The sequence below is a fragment of the Salmo trutta genome, chromosome 10, assembly GCF_901001165.1.
Source record: "Salmo trutta chromosome 10, fSalTru1.1, whole genome shotgun sequence".
Classification (NCBI taxonomy): domain Eukaryota; kingdom Metazoa; phylum Chordata; class Actinopteri; order Salmoniformes; family Salmonidae; genus Salmo; species Salmo trutta.
Window position 1 is genome coordinate 11,180,241 of NC_042966.1, and position 24,217 is coordinate 11,204,457.

Genomic DNA, 24,217 nt, shown 5'->3' on the forward strand with positions numbered 1-24,217 from the left:
GCATGGGGATCTTAGGGTTGTGTGAGGCTGCTCGGCCATGGAAACCCATTTCATGAAGCTCCCGACGAACAGTTATAGTGCTGACGTTGCTTCCAGAGGCAGTTTGGAACTCGGTAGTGATGTTGATCAGTGAAGGAAAGTAAAAGTGTGTGTCTGTCTTACTGTTCATGTTCTTTCTGGGTTTATATGCATTGGCCTGTGTGTGTGTGTGTGTGTGTGTGTGTGTGTGTGTGTGTGTGTGTGTGTGTGTGTGTGTGTGTGTGTGTGTGTGTGTGTGTGTGTGTGTGTGTGTGTGTGTGTGTGTGTGGTGTAGGAAAGTGACAGAGCTTTCTGAAAGTGTGTGACTTGGATGAGACCTATTTTGCTGTGGTGGGATCCTTCCATTCCTCTTACCCATTGAGGGTGGGTGGGTGTTCATTTGTCTATAAGTGTGTGTTCATTTCACTCTGGTCGGGCCCCCAATGACTTTATGCAACGCCGGATGGGACTGTGTGAAGTGTGTGACCCAGGTGATTCTGTTCCCAGTCATGTGTTCACGCGTGTGTGTGAGACCCAGCTGGTGACCAGTCCCGTCTCTCTCCTCAGGGCTTAGTGTAATCCACGGTCACGTTAATCAGGCAGCCGCACGTGTCACACGAGGAGGCGTATGGCATGCTGAAAATCCACACGCTGTACTGTACAAACTGCTAACGCCCACATCCACACTCCCTCACCAAACACATGCAATGTCCCGCTGACACCTCAGTGTCATGTGTAGACCCTCCCGCTGTGCACAGATACGCGTAACATCTCTGAGTTCCCACATAGTTTTGGCTCAAGTCCTGGCATCCGTTGTGCGTACGGTATATCGCAAATCCAGTTGACCTTGCGCTCCTCTCACCTTGAACTAGTGGGTTCACGCGGGCCCTGGCTGAAAAACTTAGAGCGTCCAATACATCCAGTGCAGTGCAGTGCAGCATATCCTCCTTCATAGGTACCCATAACGTCATAGGTACCCATAAAGACCCACACGCGTCCTGACATTTGTTACGTACCAGGGTTGGGGTCAGTTCCATTTCAATTCCAGTCAATTCAGGAAGTACACTGACATTCCAAATCCAATTCTCTTCAGTGCTCTTCCCCCGTAGGGAAACTTCATGAATTGACCGGAATATAAATGGAATTGACCCCGACCCCGTTATGTAATGTATGTATTCGCTGAAATGGAGTGTACCTTGCACTCCTGTGGAACAAGTCATTCACCCATAGAGCACACAGTACATCATTCCTCAGTGACCCATAGGACCAGACCTCTGCACAACCCACATCCCAGCTGCTCCGCTGACATACATCAAGTCAAATCTCCAAGTGAAATATTTGTACTATCGTTCACTGATCACCGTGTTGGAAGCCCCTGCTCTTCCCACCGGTCTAACCTCCCATGTTTTCCCTTCAGTTCACATGACTCACAGTGCTTTGATACACGTCCTCCAGCGTTACATTATTGGGTTATTCCCTCGCCCCGTGGCGCTGGTGTTGTCTTTGTTTAGGAAAGTGGATACACTGGCTAAAAAAGACAAGAGCTGCTTCCTCCGAGTCACATCTGCCCTAAACGCCACCTCACAGTCAGCCCACACAGTGTGTGTGGGTGTGTGTGTGTCTACAGTGTGTATCTGCTATTGTGTGCCTGGCTTTGATTGACAGGCTAGATTTCAGATCCCTGCTCCTGTGTCCTGACTCTGACTGTAATCCTGTTACAGTGTTCGTGACTCCCCAACCGCCTCTCTTCCTCTCCCATATGTGTGTATACATATTTCCACAGACTATGCCTCCAGGAATTCCAGGCCCTGTCTTCAGAGGGGGATATTAGGCTGACCGCAGGGCCTTTTTCCCCTCTCCGCTTCCATCTGGTGTCGCATTAAATATTACACTTTTTAATTTGATTCAATTCCCAACGACAAACACTTGTGATTGGATGCAGATGGAGGGAGCCAGCTTGCCCACCCTGGGCTGGACCAGGGAGCTCTGGGCTGGGGATGAGGCTTGGAGCTGTGGGGCTGGGGCTGGGCCTGGGCTTGGAGATCTGGGATCTGCATTTCCAGGCCTTGCCCGGGCCCCATAATCTCAGCCTCCATCCCTCCAGCCCCCACAGAACTAAGACAACTAATACCAGAACCTTGTCAGTCATGACATATCTCTTCTCCCACGGAACCAGATGTGTTCCCCAGGCCCGTTAGAACCCAGTGAGAGTGAATGAGGCCCCGGTAGCGTACTGTCCAACAGATGACACAACGTAAAAAAGGGATCAAAGTGTGTCAGGCTAAATGTTACCTCACTAGAATATAGCTAATATGACTCCTCGGGAGTAATGTGTGGAGCAGAGAGTGGGTCCTGAGAGGTCTGCTCAGCCTGGCTCCTCGGTGCTCCACCGCAGCTGATATGCCTTATGCATGACGAGTCAGCACTAATGCGGTTGCTGTAGTTTATTTACAATGGAGGGAAAAGAAAGAGAGAGAGAGAGGAAGAAGAAAAGGCCCTATCTCCTCCAGGCCAGGGTTGGGTGTGAAGCTGAGGCACTTCCCTGATCTGCTAAGCTTGCTGTGAGACCATGAGAGAAACAGGGTGGAAGCCCTCTATAACTTCTTCTCTGAGGGTCTATTAGAGGGAGCTGTGGTAACTGGCCCCAGTGTGTTCCTGTATTCCTCCCCACCTGCAGTGACTGTCTTTTGGGGTAACATGAGCGTCCTGGGTGCCTGGGGGATTTTATGGATGTGCACAGGTCAGCTTTCCAGTTCTTTCCATGCTAATTCCCCAACACAGTGTGTTCGCAACATGTTGAGGGCTTGACTCCAGAATGTGTTAGTGGACTAAAGTAGTAAAATACCATGAAATCAGAATCTTGAGCAATAACCTAGACTGAAGTAGGCCTGTACATGTTTTTTGGTTACTGGGTGGAAGTGTGTGTGTGTTTCTGAGTACATGTGACATTTGAGTGGTTGTGTTTGGCTAGAGTGTTTGCTACGCGCTTCAGCACTTGGCGGTCCCGTTCTGGGAGCTTGTGTGGCCTACCACTTTGCGGCTGAGCCGTTGTTGATCCTAGATGTTTCCTAGATGTTTCCACTTCACAATATCAGCACTTACAGTTGACCGGGGCAGCTCTAGCAGGGCAGAAATTTGACGAACTGACTTGTTGGAAAGGCGGCATCCTATGACGGTGCCACGCTGAAAGTCACTGAGCTCTTCAGTAAGGCCATTCTACTGCCAATGTTTGTCTATGGAGATTGCATGGCTGTGTGCCCGATTTTAGACACCTGTCAGCAACGGGTATGGCTGAAATAGCCGAATACAGGTGCAACTCAATATTAGGAAGGTGTGTGTGTGTATGTGTGGTCAGAACACAGCCTCGTGTAATAAACAAGCAGTGGTTTTGGAGGTTGGAGGTGGATTGTGGGCTGGTTTGAATTATTGACACAATCCTGGCGAAACACTGCTCATGTCTCTCCAAGACATCTGGGGGCTGTAATTTGATCCATGCAGTTATTAACATCCATACCAATAGTAGGCTTTGTCCGGCTTCAGTTCCATCCGATGCATTCTCTCTCTCTCTCTCTCTCTCTCTCTCTCTCTCTCTCATTCTACTCATCTTTTGTCTCTGTGCAGGCCCATGGGGTTTGGATTGGGATTGGAGGTAGGAATTGAGGGTTTGGGGTTTGGACGGACAGGCACACGGGTTAAATCCTATGTCTCGGAGTGTCTCTGTGGAGAGAGCGTGTGAATGTGTATGTGTGTGTGGGTGTTGTGTAATCTCTGCGATTCTGTATCAGTGTGGCTCCATCTATCCTCTCTCGTAGGCCAAAGTTCAAGTTAGAGATGTTGTTGAATGAAACTGAGCTGAACAGTGTATTTACAAGACCTGAGAGGTTAGGGAAGAAACAATGAACCCTGTACCTCCCCATTGGCAACACGCATTCCAGAATTTCTTGACCGTTTAGTAAGAGACCACAACAGTACAGACACAGTACAGAGTTGTGGTCAATTATTTTTCAATTCCTGTCAGTGGAATTGGACATTGCATTTCCCCAAAAGAATTTCTGAAATGAGTGGAATCTCCAAACCAGACACCGTGCCGGGCAATATACATTTCTTTGACTGTCTGAGAACGAGAGCTTTGCCTTCAAAGTTCATAGGATCACTAGATGTTGTTGTCCCCTTCTTTCGCCTTGACGTCATCTTCATCATTGTGGTCTATTTAACCTCACCGCAGAACTTTAATTTCCCTTGTTGTTTTGTGTCATTCTCAGTTCAATGTGGGGTCCGAGCTGATAATAAAGAAACAATTTCATCAAATTTATCTGGTTCTAATTAAATGTTTTAATCTCTAAACATGGTGGTACCAGAGCTGTGTAATTGAGAATCAGAGACCTGGGCAGGAAATGTAGTCTTTATTTATTGGGTTTTATTTACACACTTAGTAACAGCAGAATTGGATTTAATAATGTGAACTGAGTGTTGATAGCAGACTTGTGTTCGTGTGAGTGTGGATGTGTGGGTGTGCAATTTGTGATTCTGTGCATTTGCCAATCTGTACAATGTGTTTCTGTTTGCTAAAGAGGCATATGTTTATTTTTGGTGTTTACAGCATGTATGCTTCTTCTTGTGTTTGCATTCGCGTGTGTGCACGTGGACATGTATGCTTCCATGTGTGCCTTTGTACGTGTGTTTATGTGCATGTTTGTGTGTGCCTTTGCGTGTGTGTATATGTAATTGTATATATGTGTGTGTACATGTGTGTGTGTGCCCATTTGTGTGTGTACGTATGTATACATTATAAAAAAGCATGTGGTGGTGTGCTTGTGAAGCTCCTTCCAAGAAAGATCCTTCCCTAGAGAAGGACATCTCCACCTATGTGGAATACTGACAAATTGCGATAGCCTCTCTGGGAGACTGGTCCCGTCTAGTAGAGAACTGCATTCCCGTGGACATCCAGCGGGACCTGCAGCCCCGACAGAGAGCATTGCAGCGCGGTCAGCATTTTTCATGCTGCGGGTGGGATCGGGCGGTCAGACAGACGACTTTGGGATGAAAATATTTCATAGGCCCAGAGATTATTTCAAACGGTTGTCTTTCAGTTTTTTCGATGTGTTATCTTTTGTATCAAAAGCACCTCTTTGTCGCACTATTCACAAACTCTCATAGGACAACTCTGCTTCAAGTTCACTAGCCTACCTCTCCTCTCTTGGGCGTGCGAGATCAAATGCGACTTTGCGTGGTCTCAATTAAATAGCCTGTAGGCTATATGCGTGGGCGCAGTTGCTATATGCGTGGGCGCAGTTGCTATATGCGTGGGTGCAGTTGCTATATGCGTGGGCGCAGTTGCTATATGTGTGGGCGCAGTTGCTATATGTGTGGGCGCAGTTGCTATATGCGTGGGCGCAGGTGCTATATGCGTGGGCGCAGGTGCTATATGTGTGGGCGCAGTTGCTATATGCGTGGGCGCAGGTGCTATATGTGTGGGCGCAGTTGCTATATGCGTGGGCGCAGGTGCTATATGTGTGGGCGCAGTTGCTATATGCGTGGGCGCAGGTGCTATATGTGTGGGCGCAGTTGCTATATGCGTGGGCGCAGGTGCTATATGTGTGGGCGCAGTTGCTATATGCGTGGGCGCAGTTGCTATATGCGTGGGCGCAGGTGCTATATGTGTGGGCGCAGTTGCTATATGCGTGGGCGCAGTTGCTATATGTGTGGGCGCAGGTGCTATATGGATGGGCGCAGTTGCTATATGCGTGGGCGCAGTTACTATATGCGTGGGCGCAGTTGCTATATGGATGGGCGCAGGTGCTATATGGATGGGCGCAGGTGCTATATGGATGGGCGCAGTTGCTACATGCATGGGCACAGATGCCTTTCTATGGAAATGAACTTCCTAAATATGATAGGCTATAGTATAGGCTCCGACTGGGAATAAATATTGATAGCACTTTTATTTGTGTCATCCTGCAAATTGACCCACTCCTATCAAAGTTCTGCAAAATGAGGTGTTCCTCTATGTGCCTATACTGTATGTGTTGTCTTATTTAAATAGCCTGTAGAATAGGCTATAGGGGCGGAGAAGCACGGCACAGTTGTCTTTAACTTCCTAAATATGACAGGCTATTTAGACTCCGACATTGACTGGAAATAAATATTGATAACGCATTTTTTGTGCTTGCAAATCATTCCGCTTCTAAAGGTAATGCAAAACGTAGCTCAAGTCAAGTAAGTGTCCACTCTCCTATAATTTCGCCCCAACTGTACTCCCTTTCAAACTACATGTACCCTATTGGCTGATGTCCTAATTCTACCGACAGCCTAATATAATGGGCCACGGGGGAATCTTTGGTATTTTAACCTATTTCTTAGGCTATTTTTGATATTCAGTGTAGGTGTAAGAAGGAAGAGTTTTTCCACATTTTGTTACATTGCAGCCTTAATCTAACATTGATTAAAATGTTTTTCTCCCCTATCAATCTACATACAAAACCCTATAATGACAAAGCAAAAACAGCTAAAAAAAGAAAAAAGGAATTGTATCATATTATATAAGTTTTCAGACCCTTTAATCAATACTTTGTTGAATCACCTTTGGCAGAGAGAGATTACAGCCTTAAGTATTCTTGGGTGTGACGTGACAAGCTTGGCACACCTGTATTTGGGGAGTTTCTCCCCTTCTTCTCTGCAGATCCTCTCAAGCTCTGTCAGGTTGAATGGGGAGTGTCGCTGCAGAGCTATTTTTAGTTCTCTCCAGAGATGTGTGATTGGGTTCAAGTCCGGGCTCTCGCTGGGCCACTCGAGAACATTCAGAGACTTGTCCCCAAGCCACTCCTGCATTTCTTGGCAGTGACGCTGCCACCACCATGCTTCCCCGTAGGGATGCTGCCAGGTTTCTTCCACACGTGACGCTTGGCATTCAGGCCAAAGAGTTTAATCTTGGTTTCATCAGACCAGAGAATCTGGTTTCTCATGGTCTGAGAGACCTTTAGGTGCCTTTTGGCAAACTCCAAGCGGGCTGTCATGTGCTTTTTACTGAGGAGTGGCTTCCTTCTGGCCACTCTACCATAAAGGCCTGATTGGTGGTGCTGCAGAGAGGGTTGTCCTTCTGGAAGGTTCTCCCATCTCCACAGAGGAACACTAGAGCTCTGTCAGAGTGACTATCTGGTTCTTGGTCACCTGAACAAGACCCTTCTCCCCCGATTGCTCAGTTTGGCCGGGCGGCCAGCACTAGGAAGAGTCTGGTTCCAAACTTCTTCCATTTAATAATGATGGAGGCCAATATGTTCTTGGGGACCTTCAGTGCTGCAGACATTTTTTGGTACTCTTCCCCAGATCTGTGCTTCGACACAATCCTGTCGCGTAGCTTTACCGACAATTTCTTCGACCTCATGGCTTGGTTTTTGCTCTGACATGCACTGTCAACTGTGGGACCTTAAATAGACAGGTGTGTGCCTTTCCAAATCATGTCCAATCAATTGAATTTACCACAGGTGGACTCCAATCATGTTGTAGACACCTCTGAATGATGATCAATGGAAACAGGATGCACCTGAGCTCAATTTCGAGTCCCATAGCAAAGGGTCTGAATACTTATGTAAATAAGGTATTTCTGTTTTTGTTTTGTTTTATTCTAAAAACATGTTTTCGCTTCATCATTATGGGGTATTGTGTGTAGATTGATGAGGGGAAAAAATAATTGTATACATTTTACCGTCACACCCAAGAAGACTCGAGGCTATAAATGCTGCCAAAGGTGCTTCAACAAAGTACTGAGTAAAGGGTCTGAATACTTGTGTAAGTGTGATATTTCAGTTTTTTGCAAAAATATCTAAAAACATGTTTTTGCTTTGTCATTGTGTGTGGATTGATGAGGGGAAATCCATTTTAGAATAAGGCTGTAACAAAATGTGGTAAAAGTCAAGGGGTCTGAAGGAGGGGAGGATAGAGTACGTGATTCCCAATGGACATCTCTGCTGGTAATATGAATGTATGGGTTTCTGAATGGACTCATAAATTCCCTGAACTAAATCATAAATGTAACCCTCAAAAGCCAATATATAATATAGAAAAGCATTGTTGAAGGCCGAAACGATATTCTACATATTTCTTCATAAGAACACAGGGCGGTTGGAATAGTGTTCCTGTGCATTGGCACACCGAGATCTCTCTTCCTTGGGTTGGCATTAGTACAAACACCAAGGCGCTTATCCCTAACGAGCAGAGTCCTTACCAACCGCCAATCAAAGGCGTGAAAGCACTGGCACAGGCTGATCGTGTAATTATGTGAGCCCATTAGCTAAATGGGTAATAACTGTTTGCAGGAGTTAGAGTGCTGTAGTAGAGTTGTTAATGTCTGTCATTATTACCTAACCTGATGCCGTGCAGTATTTCATAAGAGACTAGAGATTTGTGTTTCTTTTAACTGGGAGATGAGGGGCCCAATGGTGTTTGTTGTTTGCATGTTTGGCTATGGGAAATAGATCCATTTTGGGGTATTAACTTGATATCTACTTGTTCAAACACGCACAGATAGGTGTGTGACTAAGCTGGGGCGAGGTTTGTATGGTTTCATGTGACATTTAAGCAGAACTCCATATCTCGTCATCGTGATTTTTGAAGGAATTCAAATGCTGTTGAACGCAAGCAGAGCAGAACATGTTTGGAGAGAGAGACAGGGAAGAGGAGGAAGATGAAGAAGAGGTGGGAGAAAGAGAGGGAGAATAATCATCCGAAGAACATGGTTTTTAGTGCGGTGTTCTGCTTAGTGTAGGTCTGGGAAAGCGTCACATTCTAAGGGTTAAGTGTGCGCTGCTGTGGACTCTTTTCCCTAAGGCGTGTTACGCTGGCCAGGCCAATCTGCTGTTGGCTAACTGAGCTGAGCAGAGCTGGGCTGAGCAAATCTCCATGACTGCTGCTGTTGGAGCAGCGTACTGGAGGCCTGGAGTACTAGAGGAGCGGGCTGGAGCGGTGCGCTGGGGCTCGGCTAAGAGTCGTACAGTCGGGCCAGCACGTCGGCCTCTAATCAGGCAGCGGGAGCAGTGGAGAGAGCCCTGACTAGGCCCTGCTCAGAGCCTAGCACCCTCTGAATGGCACACGTACTCAATCTATGTCTCAACTATCTCACGGCTTTAAAAATCCTTCTTTAACCTGTCTCCTCGCCTTCATCTGCACTGTTGTAAGTGGATTTAACAGGTGACCTCAGTAAGGGATCATAGATTTCACCTGGATTCACCTGGTCAGTCTATGTCATTGAAAGTGCAGGAGTTGTTAAAGTTTTGTACGCTCCGTGTAGGTTCATACCATAGCGTAGAGCGAGAGAGAGAATGGACTGATCTGCACCAAGCAAACACTTTTCTATGCTCACTCAGACTTGTCAATCTCATTTTCAGGTTGAAGAAGTGCCACACTAGCGGCCCATTTTCAGATCCAGTTGTACACTGTTTTAGTTTCAGTCTGGCCTTAGTTTCATTTCAGCAAAGGAAGGGGGGGCAAACATATCAATTGGCAAATGTTTCAAACCTGCGGCCATGTTTTGACATTGAATGAAGTGGACAACAAAAGGAGAGCAATGTTTCATGTGAGCAAAACTAGGAAGTGGTGTGGTTTGGATAGGGTGCTTGGCTCATTGACATAGTTACAGTAATCTGAGTCCATGACGACTGCGCTGTAGTGTAGACCCGAGTCTGTGGCGAGACAGGGCTGACCTGGCCAAATATGATTAGGCCTTGTTACAGTATACCTCAGTAGTACTGCCCAGTCTAGCCCAAAACTGCCCAGTCTAACCCAGTGAACATGAACACAGGAGCAGAGCCAATAGCAGAGCAGTAATCTAATTTACCAGAAAGCTGTGTGGACCAGGTTATACCTCTCACATGACTGCTTTAACACAGGAAGTGGAATACGGACCATGCCATGGTTGGAGCTGGGCTTGGCCAGGGGTTTTGGTTAGGGTTAGGGACAGTGGGGTTAGGGCTAGTGGGGTTAGGCCCTGTGGGTTAGGCCCTGTGGGTTAGGCCCTGTGGAGTGGGTTAGTGGAGTAATGCTGCCCGAAGTCTCAGTGACCAAGACCTGACCTGCATGAATGTGGATGTGATTGCGTTTTAGTACTGGACGTTCCCTATCCTTGGAGGATATTGACTAGGCTATAGGCCTACTACTCCTTGATTCTCTCTGCTAAATCATTCTGACCCTACGCATCTCAGGGGTAGAATGTTACGGGGATCGTTATCTAATAGTCGATTGCGCCAGATGTTTTCCGTTAGTTGGTTTGTTGTGACCGGGGGGTCGGATGGTGGCGGGGCGGCGGGGGTGTGGTCTGAGACGCTCTCTCCTCGAGGCTACTGCGAGCAGCTACGGCGAGCCAGACAGTGGGCGCACCCCAAATGGCACCCTGTCGTGTATCGTCTATATGTCGGACCAGGGATGATAGGGTGCCATTGGGGATGTAGCCGGCGTGTTCTGAGGGAGCAATTATATACAGGACACTCATTACACACATTGAGTGGGGAGCTGTGGTTCTGGTCAGATTCAGACTGGCACCGCCTCGCCGTTGTTGGAGAAAGCTTGCCTCCTGACGGGAATGAGTCAGCATGGCAGATTGAACTGTAGAAAGGAATACAGAACCACGGAGTCAATGGATTGGCTCAAGTAGGTGATGGAGGGGTCTTATACAAGTTTGAGTCAGAAGGCGACACAGCTAATTACGCCGATGAAGAGGCAGGCATAGGGTTTGCCTCGATTCAGTCTGTTATTTTGTGACTCTGCAGACCAGTGTTACTGGATAGTAATGTAGAGTTGGGTTTGAACATTTTAACAGCTGTCACGACTTCCACCGAAGGCGGTTCCTCTCCCTGTTCGGGCGGCGCTCGGCGGTCGGCGTCGCCGGCCTACTAGCCATCACCGATCCTTTTTTCCTTTTCCGGTTGTTTTGTCTGTGGTTCTTTCACACCTGGTTTCATTTGCCTTAATTTCTGTGTGTATAATTACCCCTGCTGCCTGCCTAGGTTTGTGCGGGATTATTCATGTGATGTTGCTCGTTAAGGTTGTGCCTTATTTGTTTTCACGTATTATACCAAGTGTGTATAAGTTTAGGAGCGTTGTATTTTTTTTCCCCTCCTTCCGTGAGTACTGGTTTCTCCGTCAAGGGCGTTTATTTTGGTATTGTACCTGACTTGTATGTTTGTGGACTTGCCTATTAAATAACACATCTCGGACATCTCTGCTCTCCTGCGCTTGACTCCTTCACCTACCTCTAAACACAAGCTCGTCACAACAGCATGATAAATAACTCTGTTTGTCCCTGTTTTACTCCTGTGATGTTTCCCACTACCGTGTTTCTTAGCAAGGGTAACTCCTGCACTGAATAGCTTTGCTGGGGGTTCTTCAAGTTAAGAGCTCTCTCGCTTTCTGGAAACGCGGTATTTGTTGTCAGGGCAACTGGTTAGCACTGCTCAAAAGCAGTTGGGCAATTCTGTTTTGATTTGGGATGGGGAGATGGCACAATGGGAGCAACGGGGTAAAGGTAGAATCTTTCGACTTCCACTCAGCTTTTTTTGACGGTAAACCAATTGAATAACTTTGTAATTATACATGATCGTGTTCTCACGCTCCGGATATTGCTAAGTCATGATGTCGTCGTCCACACGATAGGCCACAGCTATAGTACAATAACAGATACAGAACCAAATCCTCGTACCTTTTTGACTCGGGGGGGAAAATGCACGCGTGTGAAATAATGGTGTCAATGCCTGGAGATTGCAATGACAAGTCTAATCAAGCATCCTTTCTCTTTTCTATCTTTCAGGCAACAAATGCCTTGGCGAGTCCGAATGACCGGAGAAAATGAAGACAACGGAATTCCAGTAAGGAACCAGTCAAACGGGTGTCACCCTTTGCGTCGCACAGGAAATCATCAAACTCACAGGATGGCGTAGTTAATGTATTTTATCAATTGTGTTCATGGCGCATAATCTTTGATCATGGGCACATAACTTTATACTTCACAGATTTCGAAAACAAGTAAAACAATCAATCGAGAATACCTAAAGTGACACATAATCCGACATTCTACATCCTTTAGAAGGTGACGTATTTCTCTGATGTTCTTCCACAGTGGAAGGAATGGAATTGGTTATAGAGATATCACTTCAAACGAGGTGCAGGTCTTGGGTGCTCTGATCTTAACGTTATAGACTACACAGGCTTTGATTATCCTTCCTCACTGTGACATTTACTGGCCTGGACCTGACTCTGTCTCTGCTTTTTCTGTGTTTCTCTCGCTCTGCTTTTTCTGTGTTTCTCTCTCTCTGCTTTTTCTGTGTTTCTCTCGCTCTGCTTTTTCTGTGTTTCTCTCTCTCTGCTTTTTCTGTGTTTCTCTCTCTCTGCTTTTTCTGTGTTTCTCTCGCTCTCGCTCTCGCTCTCGTTCTCTTTCTCGCTCTCGCTCTTACTCTCTCCCTCTCTCTCGCTCTCGCTCTCTTTCTCGCTCTCGCTCTCTCTCTTTCTCTCTCTTTCTCTCTCTTACTCTCCCTCTCTCTCTTACTCTCTCCCTCTCTCTCTTACTCTCTCCCTCTCTCTCTTACTCTCTCCCTCTCTCTCGCTCTCGCTCTTGCTCTCTCTCGTTCTCTCTTTCTCTCTTTCTCTCTCTTACTCTCCCACTCTCTCTTACTCTCCCTCTCTCTCTTACTCTCTCCCTCTCTCTCGCTCTCGCTCTTGCTCTCTCTCGTTCTCTCTTTCTCTCTCTTACTCTCCCTCTCTCTCTTACTCTCTCCCTCTCTCTCTCCCTCTCTCTCTTACTCTCTCCATCTCTCTCTTACTCTCTCCCTCTCTCTCTCCCTCTCTCTCTTACTCTCTCCCTCTCTCTCTTACTCTCTCCCTCTCTCTCTTACTCTCTCCCTCTCTCTCTCCCTCTCTCTCTCCCTCTCTCCCTCTCAATTCAATTCAATTCAATTCGCTTTATTGGCATGACGTAACAATGTACATATTGCCAAAGCTTACTTTGGATATTTACAATATAAAAATAAATAAAAATGAGAATCAAAAATTGTCAACGGGACAACAGTAACAACAATAACCAACGGTCAATATAACCATGCATTCAACAATAACAATAATCATACAGTTGAGGACATGTGCAGGTTTATTGGTCTGTCAGACACTGTCCCTCAACTTATGGCAGGCAGCAATGTAGTGCGCTGCCAACCCACAGCTCTCTGCGTCCTCCCCCAACAGGATGGGTAGCCTATCCTCATCAGAGAGGTCTTTAAAACCTTGAATAAGGGTTTCAAATTTGGGGAAATGACACTCTCTAATTGTTTTATATTTTTGACATTTTGTCAGGAAATGCAGCTCCGTCTCAGGTTCTGCTGTTGTGCAGTGGTTGCACAGCCTTTCCTCTACAGGGAGCCAGGTTTTCCTGTGTCTACCCTTCTCAATGGCAAGGCTGTGCTCACTGAGCCTGTACTTTGTCAAGGTTTTTCTAAGGTTTTGATCAGTAACCATGGTCAAATATTTAGCCATAGTGTACTGTCGATTTAGGGCCAGATAGCACTGCATTTTGCTTTGTGTTTGTGCTTGTGTTTCCCAATAAGCAATGTAGTTTTGTTTTGACTGTGTTGTAATTTGGTTTATTCTGATTGATTGGATGTTCTGGTCCTGAGGCTTCAGTGTGTTAGTAGAACAGGTTTGTGAACTCAGCCCCAGGACCAGCTGGGTGAGGGGACTCTTTTCTTTGCTCAGCTCTTGGCATTGCAGGGCTTGGTAATGATATGAGAGGGGGTCACTGTATTTTAGATGTTTCCAAAACTTAATTGCTCTTTTTTGAGTTTTTATTATTAGTGGATATTGGCCTAATTCTGCCCTGCATGCATTGTTTGTAGTTTTCCTCTGGACACATAGGAGAATCTTACAGAACTCTGCATGTAGGGTTTCAATGGGGTGTTTGTCCCATTTGATGAAATCTTGTTTTGCAAGTGGACCCCACACCTCGCTGCCATAAAGTGCAATTGGTTCAATGACATATTCAATTAGTTTTAGCCAAATTTTAATAGGTATTTCAATTTGAATTTGCTTTTTAATGGCGTAGAATGCCCTGCGTGCTTTCTCTCTCGGTTCATTCACTGCCTCATTAAGGTGTCCAGTTGAGCTTATTTTTAAACCTAAGTAATTGTAGTGTGTACAGTACTCTATATATTTTGTACCAATTGAGAACTTTGGTCTAATTCTCTGAGATCTGGATCTTCTCTGGAAAATCATTATTTTAGTCTTTTTGGGGTTTACTGCCAGGGCCCAGGTCTGGCAGTACTGCTCTAGCAGGTCCAGGCTCTGCTGTAGGCCAGGTGCTGTGGGTGACAGCAGGCATAGGTCATCTGCGAAGAGTAGGCATTTAACTTCTGAATTGTGGAGACTAACACCAGGGGCTGAGGATTTTTCTAGAATAGTGGCCAATTCGTTAATGTAAATATTGAAGAGTGCAGGGCTCAGATTGCAACCCTGACGAAGGCCCCGCCCCTGGTTAAAGAATTCTGTCCTTTTCTTACCAATTTTAATGCTGCACGTATTGCCAGTATACATTGATTTAATTATGTCATATGTTTTACCCCCTACACCACTTTCAATAACTTTGTAGAACAGTCCTGTATGCCAAATAGAATCAAATGCTTTTTGGAAGTTGATAAAGCAAGTGTATATTTTGGTATTATTTTGGTGGACATGTTTATCTATCAGGGTGTGTAAGGTGTAAATATGATCAGTTGTGCGATGTTTTGGTATAAATCCAATTTGGCTTTTACTCAAGACATTGTGCTTATTAAGGAAGTTTAGAACTCTTACATTGATGATACTACATAAAAAAACCTTCCCCAGGTTACTGTTCACACAAATGCCTCTGTAATTGTTAGGGTCAAATTTGTCTCCATTCTTAAAGATTGGGGTTATGAGTCCTTGATTCCAGATGTCAGGGAAATAACCTACACTCAGGATCAAATTAAACAATTTTAATATTGCCAATTGAAATTTTGCACTAGTGAGTTTGAGCATCTCATTTAGGATGCCATCAGGTCCGCAGGCTTTTTTAAATTTGAGAGCCTGAAGTTTCTTATAGAGCTCCTGGTCAGTAATTGGGGAGTCCAATGGGTTTTGATTGTCCTTTATAGCTTTTTCTAATCCATTCAACTTCTCATGGATTTGGCGTTGTTCTGCGTTTGTGTCAATTTGAACGGTGTTGTAGAGTGTTTTGAAATGGGTTGTCCATATGTCACCATTTTGTATTGCTAATTCCTCTTGTTTAGATTTTTTTATTTTTTTCCAATTTTGCCAAAAGTTGTTTGTGTTTATGGACTCCTCAATTAGTGTCAGCTGCTTGCTGTTGTACTGTGCTTTTTTGGTTCTGAGTGTACGTTTATAGAGTTTTAAAGTCTCACAGTAATGAAGGCGTAATTCACCATTATTTGGGTCTCTGTGCTTTTGGTTGGATAGTGTTCTAAGTTTTTTCTTATAATTTTACAATCTGCATCAAACCAGTTGTCATCTGTGATTTTTTTAGTTTTGTTTTTTATCAATTTCAATTGTGCTTCTTTTGCCGTTTGCCTGAATATATAGTTGATGTTTCGTACTGCTAGATTGATGCCTTCTTTACTGTGAGTGAATGTGGTATCCAGAAAGTTATCTAAGAGTGTTTGGATATTTTGGTTCCAGGTTGCTTTCTGGTATTCTTCTGTGCTGTTTTGGGCCCATCTGTATGAATTTCTGATGTTGTACAGCTTACTGGGCTGTGAATGTGTGGTTGTTTCCAGGTCTGTTCTTTTGAGGAACAACGTAATTTGGCTGTGATCAGACAGAGGTGTTAGTGGCTTGACAGTGAATGAGCTGAGAGAGAAAGGGTCCATGTCTGTGATCATATAGTCTACTGTACTGTGGCCAAGAGGTGAGCAATAGGTGAATCTCCCCAAAGAGTCCCCCCGTAACCTACCATTGACAAAGTACAGACCCAGGCTTCTACAGAGCTGCAAAAGATCCCTTCCGTTTTTGTTGACGGTGATGTCACTGTTGTTTCTATGGGGGAGATTAAGATAGTTAGAAACAGTATGGCCTGTAATAAAGCTGTCCCCTCGTGTGCTCGTTAGATCAGGTAGTGTTCCTGTGCGCGCATTTGTGTCCCCACAGATGAGCACATTTCCCTGGGCCTGGAAATGGCACGTCTCTTCCTCGAGGGTGGGGAAGATCTCCTCTGAGTAATATGGGGATTTTGAGGGGGGGATATATATTGCGCAAAGGAACACATCTTTTTCTGTCAGTACAAGTTCTTTTTTTAGTTTTAACCAAATGTGGTATTTGCCAATTTTGAGGGGATCAATTAGATTTTGTAGTTCGGATTTGTACCAAATGATCAATCCTCCAGAGTCTCTGCCTCTATTGACAGAGCTGTGTTTCTGTGATGGCACAATGACCTCTCTGTAGCCTGTGGGACAGTGAGTGACCTCCTGCAGAATGATGACGTCAACATCTTTCAGATTTTTGTTGAACTCCAGTGCTAAACTCTTCAGACCAAAGGTTGATGAGTTTAGACCCTGAATGTTCCACATGCTAACTGATAGTGATTTCATGTTGCAAAAAGAAAGAGTAGCAGTCAGAAATACAGTAACGATTAACTAATAAGTTGTTAAGAGTGAGATAAACAGGATATCTCTCTCTCTCTCTCTTACTCTCTCTTACTCTCCCTCTCTCTCTTACTCTCTCACTCTCTCACTCTCTTACTCTCTCTCTTACTCTCTCTCTCCCTCTCTCTCTTACTCTCTCTCTCCCTCTCTCTCTTACTCTCTCTCTCTCTCTCTCTCTCCCTCTCTCTCTCACTCTTACTCTCTCCCTCTCTCTCTCACTCTTACTCTCTCCCTCTCTCTCTCTCTCTCTCTCTCTTACTCACTCTCTCTCTCTCTCTCTTACTCACTCTCTCTCTCTCTCTCTCTCTCTCTCTCTTACTATCTATCTCCCTTGCTCCACTGACAAACCAGGCCTAGCTCATGAAGGGTCCTGGCTCTCTGACTGACCTGTTGTGTTCTAAAACTGGGCTAGAAATCTGGCCTCCAGGTGGGCCCCATGTGTTCCTGCATATCTACCCAGCACTCATCCGAATCTCTCTTTCTCACTCTCTCTGTTTTTCTCTCTTTCTCTCTCTCAGGGTGTGAAGACAGGTGCCAAACGGTGACAACATCTGAAAGGGAATGTGTTTACCTCCAGAGGTGCATATGGGGTGAGTTCAATTTAAAAGAATGGACTTTTGGACTTTGAAGGTGTATGGTGATGGAAAGAGAAATAAGATGGATGGAGATGGAGATTAGTAGATGGGAGTGATGACAGAAAATATCCATTATTAAGATATGATGATATCGATTGTTACCGGCCTTGAGCAGGTTAGTGGACAGGTGGATGTACATCCAGTATAAGATAACACACTTCCTCAAGACATTTGGAAAACAAGGGATGGGTAGAAGGAGGAGTGCTCAGGGGAATACAGATGAACAGGCTATGAAAGGGAAGGGAAAGGGGGATACCTAGCCAGTTGACGGAGGAGTGCACAGGGGAGCTCACTGTTTCTCTTCTTCCTTTCACCAGAGCCAAAGAAAAGCAAAGTGAAGAAAGACAAAGAAAGAGAGAGAGATTGAGAGAAAGGGAGCGGGATAAAAGAGAGAAGTGCTGACAGGTCTCCAGGCACGTATGTCCTCTCCTGTGGCCTCCCTAATCCCTTCTTTCATCCCCCAGGTCACCGCCACCTCCTCGGTGACAAACAAGCTGCCATGGCGATGGCAAGCAAACAGGGCAGGCCAGCCATGATTTCATCATTTGGCACCAGTGAGTAGCGTGTGTGTTTGTGCGCGCGTGCGTGCGTGTATGTGTGCATGCATTTGTGTTTATGTAGCTGCGTGTGTGTGTGTGCATGTCTGTGTGTGTGTGTGTGTGTGTGTGTCCGCAGACATGGTTTCATGGTGGAAGAATATCTTTCACATAGGAGTAACTGAGAATTTAGAGAGCTACTGTTCATCTAGTACTGTACTATGGATCGGGGACTATTCCATTTCTATCTGTAATGAGGTCACATTAGAATAACTGTGATTTCATGCATAGTCCATTGGCTTAAATACATTAGCAGAACATCCAAACCCACAAATGGTAATGACATGAAACGACAAATGAATGGTTATCACTTGAAATGTGTTGTCACTTTTCTCACTTTTCTCAATTCCTCCCTCTCTCTTGTTTATGCAGGAAGTGAGATGAAGAAAAGGGTCTGAGGACAAGAACCCCATCCCTCCGACTGAGCTGAGAGCTGAGTGGGATAGTGAGCGTGCGCCCCTCCAAACCCGCGAGTTCTGAAGAGAGTCAGATAGAACATATAGACTGAACGTACCGGTTGAAAGGGAGAGCAAATGAGAAAGAGAGTGACTCACGTTCTCCTCCCTGCTCATCCATCCCATCCGTCGCTCCATCTGGTTTGTATTTGTTTGGATGTTTCTCCAGCGCCAAGGCCCAGATGGCTGCCGCACCAGCCCACCGCGGAGAGGGTACACTGGGTTGGAGAATGCCTGGGCCTGCCTCTTGGCTGGGGTATGGATGGTGGGCTATGGTGGGGAAGGGAAGGGCGGACTTGGCTGGTGATGGGACTCGGATGGACCGCACTCCGGCGATGACGCGAACATCCATCGATCATCCGTCGCATTGGTTGATAGTTTATCCCCTCTGCGCTGAGGACGGGAACCCAGTTGTGTTGAAGGGGGTGTTGGGGCGCATTGAGGCGTGCTCAGTTGACAGTCGGAGACGTCAGAGAGGACGTCACACAGTGGACTGGCCGGTGCTAGGACTGACAGACTGGCCAGACGTCTGTGAGATCAGTTTCTGAGTCTGGCATCTCATAGGACTGGCTCGTAACTGGTAGACTCAGCATGTCAGCTGGGACCAGAAACTATTTCAGACTCAAAATCTGAATACCATGTCTAAATGTAGTGGTTTTTAGTTATATGTTTTTTATTATTATTATTTTACCTTTAGTTGACCAGGGAAGACATATACAGTACAAATATACACATTATACACGATATATACATATAAACACATTATATTATGCTGTATGGAGAACATGATTTGTTTTTGCAGCCCCAGCCTTATTGCCTTTGTTCTGTTTATTCCTCGTCTTGTCTAAATAAAAGAGGCCTAAGCAGAACCCTACTGCCAGCAAATCCTTTGTGCCTGCTGATGACAACTTTGTGACATGTGTATTTCTGAGGGGTGGGTTATATTCAAAGCCTGCTTTATTGCTGAGGAAGTGTAATTGTGTGTGTGGGGGGGGGGATCAAGACTTGGGAAGGGAGGCTTAGTAGGGTCTGGGGGCTGTTCTGGGGAGGGGGGGGGGTTAAGCTTAGTTTAATGACATCTATATTGTGGAGTTTGATTAGCATGCCCCCCCCCCCCTTGCTGCAGAGCGGTTTTCTCACCCACCACTCATCGGGAGAAAAATGACCTCTCTCTATAGCGCTCATATCACCCCAGCTCAATAGCTCTGAATGGAGAGGCCCAACAAAAGGTGACATCATTTGTACCCAGGAACTGATTGCCCAATCAGGGGCCTCCTTGATGACATCATGACCTTCTCGTTCTCACCCATTCCCTTGGATGCTGGGTTGCAGTGGAAATGAATACTTCATTGGAATTAGTCATAGTTTGATGGCCTGTAAAGTTTGATGTGGCTGTGTTTGCGAAAAAAAATTACAAGTTTGGGGGTGAGTGACATCTTAGCCAAACACATGACATGGCAACACAGTGCAGCTTGGGAGATCGAAGGCTAAGATTCAATATTTGGCAATGGGCAGGTGTACATTACACATATGCATACACACATACATATGTGCACATCATATGCACACACACATACGCACACACACATACGCACACACGGTCATCTCCTCAGATCAGCCAAAGTTTGCTCTTCCCATGGTGCTTTGTGTTTCAACGATATCCCAGCCGCGGTGGGTCCCTCTGAACTCCCAGAACTTCATCAAAGAGGAATGAACAGAAAAAGAAAATGAAAAAAGAGAGTGAGGCCTGTTTTCATAATCACATCCCCATGGGGATTCAGCTGTAGAGGTGAGGGGGAAGTAAACAATTTTGTTTATCGTTTTTTTTCTTCTGTTCTGTTCCGTCTTGTTTTTTTACTGAGGAATGGGGGGGGGGGGGGTGATTAAGACCTTCTCTTCCTCCTTCCCTCCTCTCCTCTGTTCCCCCCCATTTCTGTTTTGGGGTAAAAAAAAATCCCTTGGTAATTCATCTTCAGCAGAATTAATTACACTGGAAAGAGAGGGATAGAGAGAGAGATATTGAATTTTACAGCTGAAATAATCCCCACCTGAATATAAACTTGAGAGAGGGCAAGAGAGAGAGAGAAAGAAATGCAGGGGGAGAGAGAGACAGGGAAATACAGAGAAAGGGGAGTTTGAAGTTTTCTGAGTACCGTGTTCCTATACTGACTGTGTTCAATCGCATGGCAGGAATTAGCAGCCCCAAATCATGTTTGCGCAGAGCCCAGTGGCTCTCAGCTGAGTCTCATTTTCAAAGTAGGATGTGGGAATGAAGAGAAAACAGAGGAGGAATGGGAGTTGAGAGAGCGAGTGAGAGAGAGAGAGAGGAGGATGTTAGTGAGAGAGAGGGAGAGGGGCTTGATAATAAAGCGTGGGAGAGGGAGAAGATGCTAGGGAAAGAGAGGGAGAGAGGGGGATAATATTAGAGAGAGAGAATGAGAGGGGGATAGGGGTTGGGTTGTGGGATGTGAAGATGATGATGAGGGGCCTCTTTTCTCTCGGCGTGGAGCTCCTGCTCACTTTTGATTGGTCTCCCAGGGCGTAATGAAAGTGAGCTCCATCCAAACTCTCTACCAGCTGAAACTCAACTCTCAGAAACACAGGAACCAGACCACAAACCTCTTGTGTCTATGTCAGACTGTCATTGCTATGTCAGTCTATGTAAAAGTCTTTATCGCAAACCAAGGCAATTTCCAGAAATATTTATTTTTATGGGTTAATGATTTGATTAGCCTGTAGATACTCTGGCACTAACTAATTGGTAATTGTGTAGAGACCCTGCTGTGTCTTCATTATCCATTCTCAGAGTTGCTCAACCTTTTACTCTCTCTTCTTTCTTTGAATTTCTCATCCTCTGTTTGGTCTCGCTCCCTCCCTCCCTCCCTCCCTCCCTCCCTCCCTCCCTCCCTCCTTTGCCCCTATGAGTGGGCCTGGAGCAATGTTGGGGAAAAATGTTGAGGTCCTGTTCATAGACGTAGTCCAGAGGCCCTCTCTCCTCCTCCCTCCGCAGCGTCCTGTCCCAACTGGACCTAATTAATGCCATGATCCCACTCACCCACTCGCTCAGTGCTGCAGCAGAGCCATGCTAATGGAATACGCAGCATGTCAGTCCTCCATAGACCGTCTGGGAATGTCTCATAGAGAGCTTCGGCTCGTTAGTTATATTAGATTCAGAGGTTAGGTAGACGTTTGCTATTGCAATTATTGCGCTGCTTCTACTGTAGCCCGCTTCTTGCCTGTAATGGAGATGGATATTTAGGAGATGTCTCCTTTCTCTGTCTGTCTGCTGTCTCCTTCTCTCACTTCGTGTATCTGTATCTCCTACGTCGTATCCCCCTGCATTATGTGTGGGTTTGAACTGTGGCTGTGTAGAGGGTCCTTTCCAGCGCTCTACACAGTGTGTACATATACGGTGCAGAGCCCTGTTGTTAAGGTGAAAATCACATAGTAAAACAGTACTGAGTTGTTGAATACGTGGTCCTTCGTTTGGCAATAATATAAATGTAGATGTGTCTCCTGGGAGATGATAGAAAGACAGTCACTTCCGTCTGAGATGATTGATAGTGGTTGAATGAGTAACACGTAGAGAAGACATGAGAAGATGGTGTGGGAGCATGCATTAGTGTGTGTGTGTGTGTGTGTGTGTGTGTGTGTGTGTGTGTTTGCGCACTTATGTGTGCATGCATGTGTGTGTGTGTGTGTGTGTGTGTGTGTGTGTGTGTGTGTGTGTACATAAGGACAACTATAAGAGATTAGGGCGTGTGGAATGATATGGAAAAGAGTAAGTTCTTATTTTCAGTAAACATAAGGAGGTGGGAGGAAGACTAGAGGAAGACTAGAGGCCGACTGGGAATCTGGAGATGCATACTTACTCGTTATTAGCATCAATATGGAGAGTGACCGAGGGGGACGGTGGTGTGAGAGAAGTAGAGAGAGAAAAGAGACAAACAGAGGCAGAGAGAGATAGAGAGGGGGGGATAGAGATACATATGGAGGTGTAGAACTACCAAGAAGGATAGCAAAGTCAAGGAGACAAAGGGGACAGAGGGAGAATGTAACCTAATCCCCTATTCCATAAAAAAAAGCTGTATGGTAATGGTAGGTCTGTAAGTGGAAGTAAGTGGAAGTAAAGTGCCTCTTTTTAATGATTATTTTGGGAAACATTCTCTGGGAATGTTCACTAATTGACTTATTAATACCAGCCACACAGAGGAAAAAAACAGCGTAGTGACCCCAGGACGCTAACTTCAATCTGTTTGTTTCCAAATCATGTTTCTTTTGTCAGTAAATTGAAACGAAGAATGTAACTGGTGTATCCGCAACAACCCTGTTTACTGTCAGTGATGACCAAATGATTGTGGTTTCTGGAAAATCGTACTCATAGCAGCGTACCCAGGACCTGACATGAGAGAATACCCAGAGAAATCTCCAAATAAAAACGAGCCATGCACATGTATTCTAATTACAGTGTCACACAAACAACGTTGTTGTTGTGGAAAACGTAATGAGCTCAATTCCCATTTCTTCACATCAATAGTCGCTGTTTGTGTCAAGTGGTTTGGGGTTGGTGCGCGCTAGACTTTTACGAGTAGCGTGACATAGTATACTCACATTGGACGTACACAGAGCGGACGCATACATACATAAACGCCGAGCCACGCACGCACGCACACACACACACACACACACACACACACACACTCTCTCTCTCTTTCACCTCAGACTGTTGGTCAGGCCTCATTTAGCAGGGTGTGTAACTGACTCTTAGTAACGAATGGCTCAGGGAAGAGCCCAGGATCCAGTCAGTTCAGCACACAGGTCTCTCTACTCGCTGTACACTGGCCAGATATCCTGCTTCCCGACCCCCATCCATCACCTCCGCGGCTCCGCGCGTTATGGATCACATCAGGGGACCACCTCACCAGACCTAGCCACAGACCAGTGCACAAGAGTGGGCCACAGCGACACCACTGCCCTGCTCAAGATGCACCGGCACGTCCAGAGCTACCGCCAGACTTCCTCGTTCTGTCCAGCGCCACCGGCAGGGGGAAATGATGACAAATGCCCTCTTTAATGCGCCTGTTTTTTTTTTTCTTCTTCAGGTTCTTCTTCATTCAGGGAAGAAGAAAAAGAAAACCCAGAACTTTCCGTATTACGACGACTCGGCGCGCAGCGCGTTTAGTGGCTTGACCTTTTAGGGTTGGCGTAGCTGCCGGAGGCTGAAGATGAGGAGGATTCAGAAGGAACTCTCCAGGGATTCAGGCTCTGTCTCCTTTGGTTACGCCAGCTGGTCCCGTGATATGTGTTGACAACGTACAATGGTGAGGGACTGAGTATCAAGTGTCGGATAAATCCTGCTGAGTTAGGCTACTGCTCCTGTGGGTATTATCGAAGTAAAGGCATCATCATATTGGGATTTCTATTATTGCCTGCTCTTCCTAATGGGTACACACTGGTCGAATCAATGTTGTTTCCACGTCATTTCAATGAAAATACGTTGAACCAATGTGGAATAGACGTTGAATTAATGTCTGTGCCCGGTGGGTTATGTTTAGAAGTCAATGAGCGACTGGTTAGTTAATCACAGGAAAAACTATGTTTGACATTTTGCCGATGTATTTAACTCCAACATGAGTCCGTATCAGTGTCCACACCACAAAGTTACACATTTGACGCCATTCCACTTTGCGGTCACTGGGAAAGAGTGAGAGAGAGAGAGAGGTAAGTTATTACCCCACCTTATCAGTGCAAAGGACTCAGAGGTCACATTTCCCTGCAGACTCGGAGTAATCTCTGTGTGTGATTGGTTAGGTGTTGTTATCGTCTCTGGACCAGGCTTATCACTATTTGCTAGGTTCATTATCCAGGGT

At 45.8% G+C, this 24,217-nt stretch overlaps 1 long non-coding RNA gene across 1 annotated transcript in view; it reads left to right on the forward strand.

Moving 5' to 3' along the window:
* LOC115201102 (uncharacterized) overlaps positions 1 to 17,645 on the forward strand; it is a 74,961-nt gene extending 57,316 nt beyond the window's left edge. The window contains exons 2-4 of the long non-coding RNA XR_003879688.1: positions 11,813 to 11,870; positions 17,180 to 17,251; positions 17,614 to 17,645. This is a non-coding gene — a long non-coding RNA (uncharacterized LOC115201102). The remainder of the gene's footprint in view (positions 1 to 11,812; positions 11,871 to 17,179; positions 17,252 to 17,613) is intronic.
* The last annotated feature ends 6,572 nt before the right edge of the window (positions 17,646 to 24,217 follow it).